Source organism: Ptychodera flava, chromosome 17, assembly GCF_041260155.1.
Source record: "Ptychodera flava strain L36383 chromosome 17, AS_Pfla_20210202, whole genome shotgun sequence".
Taxonomy (NCBI): Eukaryota; Metazoa; Hemichordata; class Enteropneusta; family Ptychoderidae; genus Ptychodera; species Ptychodera flava.
This window is the reverse complement of record NC_091944.1, coordinates 17,456,456-17,463,884: the sequence shown is the minus strand read 5'-3', so window position 1 is coordinate 17,463,884 and position 7,429 is coordinate 17,456,456.

Genomic DNA, 7,429 nt, shown 5'->3' with positions numbered 1-7,429 from the left:
GGGACTATATTAATTTCATGCACTGACAAGACTGCTTTGAAGCAGTAATCGGTCCTCAGCTTACCTCCTAATGACGTCACCAGTTACTATAGTAGGCCAGTCTCTTCGGAGACCACCTGTCCGTGAGTGTAAATTGTCGGCAGTCGGAACGGTTAGACGATGTAGGCTCGAGTTTTTGACTGCAAATGCTCTTTCAATTGATTGGATTTATTGTGGTGCCCTTTTGCAAGTAAGTGAGTTGGGCGAATGCCTACCAGATGATGCGGATGTGTCAGCAATGAATGCTCAGCGTTTACTTGTATGTGGGCCTAAATTTAGTTACCAACAACATACGTGTAGCCCTGGCAAGCGATGCAAACGGGTAAGCTGTGTGTCAATGGGACATCACCCCTAATTCCCTACATCTATAACTGAATGAATTCAAGCGCCTTTCGAATGTACATTTTTGTTAAATCCACAAAGACAGACCACACGAAAAAGGCATGCGAATTAACCCTGCGCGCGGTGCGGTGTGTTCCCGGGGTTATGGAGTTCGTAACGCCGGGAGCACATAGCATTGTGCACATGGCCAGTTTTATCGAACGTGCGCGGTAAATGATGTCGTTTACTTTGTATATTGTGGAAGGTTAGGACCGTGTTTTGATGAGAAATAGCGAGCCACTTACTTTCTAACTTTATCATTTAAAAATATCTGAATTCTTGAAATGCTGGTCTTAAACTACACTAAGGGCTCAGTCTTAAATTACGGTGCAAAGAGGCTTTTTAAAATTCAGTATCGCTTTTGCGTGGGTGAACGTTGAATGTGGACCTTACTATATTGGAAAACCATGACAACTGCGAGTAACAGTAAGCCAGTTGTTTCAACCGGATATGGGTCTGTCTCGTTTTCTAATTGACACCTACCAAGCTTGTAGATTTTGAATTCACAATTTCGTTGTTCGAGACATTGCCATAAAAAATTATATATAGGGCCTAATTTCAGCAATGGCAGTTGTTATCATATGATCCAGTTGATTATATATAGGCCTAAACAAAACATAAGCTTGTCGTTCAAGTATTTTTACATAGATGTAGGCCTAACAAAATTTACTACGGAAGCTGTGATGAATCACTTTCATTTTCCAATGTGTTGCTATGGTTACTAGTTTACCCTTTTCGCAAGTTTCATCGTACAAATTCAGATGTTTCGGGGATTTCATTCGTCTCCAAGGCGCTATAGATGTATCAATTTGTCCATTATTTGGAATGCAACTCTGTATTTCGTAACGTAAAATTTGAAGTCCAAACATGCAAGAAAAGCAATACAGCCATTGATTCATCACTGCTCTTTGGTTTATCTCAAAGGAATAGCTATTTGATCTTGGAAAAGGTTATCAAAATAAGATAAAAATCAGCATAAAGAAGAAAAACTATGATCTGCATTTGTCGTAAGTCAGTGGGGATTATGACACGTTGATCCGCGTTGAAGTAGTATGCGCCTAGAAAGTGAAAGACAAACTTTTGCTCAAACTTTCAAGCATTCTCTTTCAAAATCAAGAATGAAAATCGGGGTCACCTTGCAAATATTGCTACAAGAGAAATAATTTACCCAAGATTTACATATATTTCAAATTCAAAATGGCCGTTATCGCTGTTTTAACTCTAGATGGACAAAAATAAAATGTCGGATTTTCGAAAAACTGAGACAGTCAATTTTTTTTACTCCAAGAGCTTTAAAATGAGCCCCATCAAGTGGTAAGAAAAGAATTGTGAAAGTGTGAATATCTGAGTATCTGTCCCGGAGGCGCATTCTACCGTAACAGCGGATCTGGATTCAGTGTTGCTCACCTGGTTGCATCTTCGCTTGCCAAGGTCTCCGCTCCGGGCAGCTGGACTCCTGTCTGGCTAACGAGCCGTGTGAGCGGACAATGACCTGGTTGTGATATGTCATGTAAATATGGCGTATCCATCGGGGGAAAAACCTCTACGTTTGTTTGCCGAAGCTTTTGATGTAATGTGTTTTAGGATAACAAAAACGAATTACAGAAAAATGTCTTATCCTGCATTCGTATACAGTGATGTTTATCTTTACGCATGGTTTTATTGGGAACTCTGTCCCCATCAATACAAGCCAACAAACGTCTTTTGAATAAGCTGTGATTGTTGGCCATTTTCATATCAATTTTATCGCTCGATATGAACATTGCTGAAGTATTGTACTGTATCATTTACTTTGTTATTGAAAAATAAATAAACGATTACCATGCTAATCGGATGGAACTTACAAACTGAGATATGCTGATTGCCGGTTGGTGTGTGTGTCTGCCTGTCTGTCTGTCTGTGGGGGGGGGGGTTCCGTAGCTTTTCTTGTGTGGGGTGTACGCTCATCCAAGCCGAGGACAACCACGTGTTTGCATTGTCGACGTTGAACATATATTTTCTAAAAATACTACATCTCAGTGGTGGCATATCGCATGAACTAATCATCGTGATTCAATTCAAAGCTTCGACATCAATGTTTATTTCAATGTGTAACGCCGGGCAAGAATGAAAAAGAAAATCTGTCAAGTGACAAGCAGTGTGGTTCCCAGCACCACAGTGGGCGACATACTTGTTGATGTTCTTCGGGTACTGTTGGTGTCATTTTCAAAAGTAAACAGAACTACATGTACATGGAATAAGTGTTCCTTTTCTAAATGTTTGGTTAGTTGGGTTTATTTTTAAAAACAAAAACTCGTGGTGATGGGACGTGCTCCGCCTTGTTGTTTTCTTTGAAATCAAACTGTCGCTTTTTTTCTATGAAATCAAACTGTCGCCCCCCCCCCCCCTCGCACCCTCCGAGTTGCCCTGTGAACAGTGCCCCTTCAAATTTCGAATACATGACAATCAGACTGGAAATTCGATACCGAATAAAATTCATGGTCATCACACTTTTCCTGATAATGAAGGAAAGTACAAGAGTTTTATGAGCAATAGGCTGGCTGGAGCTCAAGTTTCATTTTCAGGCCGCGTATCCAATTTCTTATATCCTACTTGGTATCAGCCAAGTATATTATACAAATCTTGATTCTTCAAAATACAGCCTTAGGATCCGTATAGTACTGAATCTTGAGCGCCGACCAGGAGACAATGTCACGAACGACATGAATATTACGTAAATGTTGATTGCCCCTTCAACAATAGCATCTTGCATTTATTCCAGTGCATAGAATAGATTCGCTCAGAAGATAATGCTCGGATATGCATGCTTTTGTTCTGCCATGCGTAAACTTTTATAAGAAAAAAAAGTATGGGTTGAAGCATAGACAGTTTCTCTATTGTCTATGGTTTAAGTACAGACATTAGATGGTCATCCCCCTTTACTGTGTATTGTTTAGGACGACCATTGTAATTATTTGTGATATGCTTGCTTCAAGCATAGCATAGCGTGTAAAAATGAGATTGTCCCATTGGGTGGAGTACAGTCCACGTTGCGTTGCTATTGTCAATGCCAGAGACGCAATCAGGTTATTGCAGTAATTATGTCCGTCGATGCAAGTGTATTTTGACATCAACGTCCGGTTCGCACGGATTGGCTTATTGGGATAAGCACAGTCTCCCTAACCAACGTTTTCTCGAGGGAAGGTCTCTGCCCGGAGAAACACCCTTAGCTGGCGAAGCTGAGGAGTAACCGTGATGTAAGTTGACCCTATCACAAAGCTGGTGACCTTTTGAAGGGTCACTGTCGTAGAGTTTTAGAACACCGGCCCATCAGCCCTGAAAACAGAATGTAGCATATGTATATGTTTACTTTGAGTGGTAAAAGAGCTTTCGATTTTGTACGGGATGAAATGGACGAAACGGGGAATTGACGTATGTGAAAAACAACGTCAATACTTTTGAAAGGTTGGTATAATGATTAATTAATAAAATAATATTTATGTATATGTAATTATCATCCTTTAATTCAAGCTATATCGAGACTCTAAATGATCAGAGTTGCTAGTCTGTCTTTTGATACAGTCAATTCCTCTTTATATGCATACATTTCAAGTTGTCCACAGAATAGTCTTCAAAGTGAGCTGAGAACTGTTTGAATATGAATTAATCTAAAATTCTGCTATGCCTGTGAAGATTTCTTTACTTTTTTCTAACTTCCACAATGTTCAGTTGTTTGTCATATTCCCAACATATGCATACATTTCTGACATATCCCTAGCATTATGTATCTTTATAGCTAGAATTATCTAACTTTTGACCCCTTTGACTCGCCCTCGAAAAATGAAATTATTCCTTCAAATCTCAAGACTTTCTATGGCAGTCGGCTGCTCAATGCTGACATCCGGTTGTTAACCGTTCTACTTTTCCCGCCTGCTGAAGCAATATGAGCGTAATAATTCCAACCAATTCAGCGATTTGCTTAACTAACACTTTACTTTAGTAAGGCCATAGCGGCCGTATTAACCCTTTGAGAGCTGTTATTAATCCCGTCAAACTTTTAGTGCAATATTTTACCAATTTTTATGAGTTTTTCTGTATTTTTAAAATAATTTTAGACCAAATGGACTCAGCTTTATATCGGATAAAGTTTTTGATCAAAATTTTGGGTAAAATTTGAAAACATTGTCTGGATCTGAAAAAAAATGTACGCATTATATTTTATAAAGGTGACAAAACTGATTCTGGGACTCAGAGGGTTAATTTCCCAGTCGGATAATTTAGCCGTATTGAAGGATTTGCTTGTTGTTGGCTAAAGTGACGATGACATAGTCCCCACTTGTTAAATTGAAGGATTTGCTCTCTCTGTACAATGACCAACGCGGCTTACAAGTTTGGAGATTTTGGTAGCTTTAATATGAACCATGACCTGGGTCACTCCAATTGCAGTGTACGTTACAATTTCTGATGCGTTAGACGACGATTTTAATTGATTTTCCCTAGCAAATCGGTTATGCATGTTTTAACAGACACCAGTTACAAAGCATACGTATTACGTCATATCCTGTACCACAGAATAATTAAAAGATTGTTTGCATGTCTATGGAGCAGGACTTGTCTAAATGTTGTGCTCTCCTTCACTTCCTAATTTCTCCCCATCTATAACTGTATCTTCTTTTTTGCGTGTTCCCAGTGTGCTTTCAAGAATGGGTCAGTTAGAATTCAGTCCGAAGAATTTTCTAACCCAACCGAATAAAAAAGAGAATAGTATTTCGCACATACTGAAAACTATAAATACTACTCTTTATATATTGCACTTTTTTCTGATCTCTCGTGATTTGCTGTTGCGTGGAGAAAACAGAGTAGCTGATCCGAGGTCAGGTTACCGGAAACACGTTTTCTCCTCGATCTGATACCACAGTGCCAAAAATTCATCTCAGCAACTGAAAACGGCTTTCACTGTATTCTTGAGTAGTAAGTAACATCACACTCCAATTTGTTTGTTGTTGTTTTTTTTGTTTAAACCTTACGAAGATTTGAGCCACAAACTATAACTTTTCGTTTACTAACATTCTTGCGTAGTCAGAGTTCGACGGTTTAAGTTTATAGATTTTTTTGTCCAGCTGTCATGATGTGCATATTTAAACACTTTTTACACAAGTAACAAATTCAAAGTAAACATACATACATACATACATACATACATACATACATACATACATACATACATACATACATACATACATACATACATACATACATACATACATACATACATACATACATACATACATACATACATACATACATACATACATACATACATACACACATACGGGTATAGACATACGCATATCAGATACTTATTTTCCTCAAAATAGGCAGCTTTGATACTGAAAAATATGTCATTAATCTAAAATGATCATTAACTCGACAGAGTAACAAAATGGCTATAGAGATTGTCAGGACCGAGTTGAAGTGCTCTTCAGCAGTAGTGTGTCTCTGTTTTCCTTGAATCATGCCAAACTGTGACGGCATCGTTTCATAACAGGCGCTAAATATAAGTTTGTGACGTAACATTTGTCGGAAACCCGATTAATATGTGCACATATTCAAGGGGCCACGTAAACCGCCGTGTCACAGTGCAGTCCTTGAAAACCATTTTCTCTTCCAATTGGCAGGCCATAGGATCATCGAACATGCCTCAAATTGTCTCTAAAGACTTATCAACAAAAATATGAAAACAATGAAATGCGGATATCATTAACAAATTGTGCTACATGTCATAAGGGCAGAATTTATCATTCATAAGGACGTATTATTGAGAAATAGCCGAACTAAAAGTGTATTATTCCCGATGTTTCTATGGCGGGTGAGAAGTCTAGATCGTTGAAACCTGCTATGCCAAGTCTGGTCTGTCTGTTCAGCGATTTTCTAATTCTAGCAGGGCGGACAAACAGCTAATATCTGACGTCATATAAATAGGATTTTATTGAATACATTGATACTTGAATACCACGAGAGTCTAATGCCTTAGGAGTGCATGCCGGTGATTTCTTTGTGTGTGTCGAAATTAAGACCCCTACACACTAAAAATATTGATGACAGGCGAAGGATGGTGATGAAATTTCATGAAGCCCCCTCCCGCCAACTTAGGGTGCTGGAGTAAATTTTGATTACTTTGTTAGGATTTTTGTTCTTTGCGTTATTCAAAGTCTGTACATTTGAAACCAATTTAAGTCTGACATTAAATTCAGTTTTCCAGGATAAAAATGGTCACGCAGTACTGGTACATAGATGTTCCTTGTGTTTATTTTGACATCAGCGTAATGAGTTTGCTAGATTGATAGTTAGATAGCTTTTTCTCCGTCCCTTTCCTCAATACATTACTTTTACATGTAAGTGATTTCCATTTAATATCTCGTCCTTTGTGCGACAAAATTTGATTGAGTTGTTTTTGTCAATTTCTTGTACGGCTAATTTCTTCGATGAGCCCACTCAGAACCACGAACATCCAGATGTAATCCTCGTTCATTTCGCCTTGCTTGTCCTTCTGTAACTTTTTATTTCACTTGCCCCAAACGTCCGTGTGTTTATTTTAAGGTGTCAGTACGTACGTTACTGATAACATATCATGACATTTATTTCAGGGAAAGCATTTTGATGTCGTCGTTGTTATCAAGAGGTAGCATGTTTTCCCAGAGTCTTAAATGCTTTACGCGATCACTTGAATGACAATCCCTTGCTGTCCAGGTTTACAATTTCATTTAAATTCGAAGTAGCAGATACATCTGTGAGGTGAGGTAACCTGCTGAACCCGTTTGGCTTGGGAAAAGGCAGTTGCTATTCTCCGTAATTGAGTTCCAGTGCAGGGATAGCAATTGCAGAATGTACATTTTTATTCCCTTTTCAGGACAACCATTCTTCACATATCCCACGTAGAGTTCACATACGTACAAATTGGCCGGATCTGTGGTACGTCCATGGTCGGACATAAGCTGCCCCAGCGGAAAGCTGCCTCTCCGTTTCCACA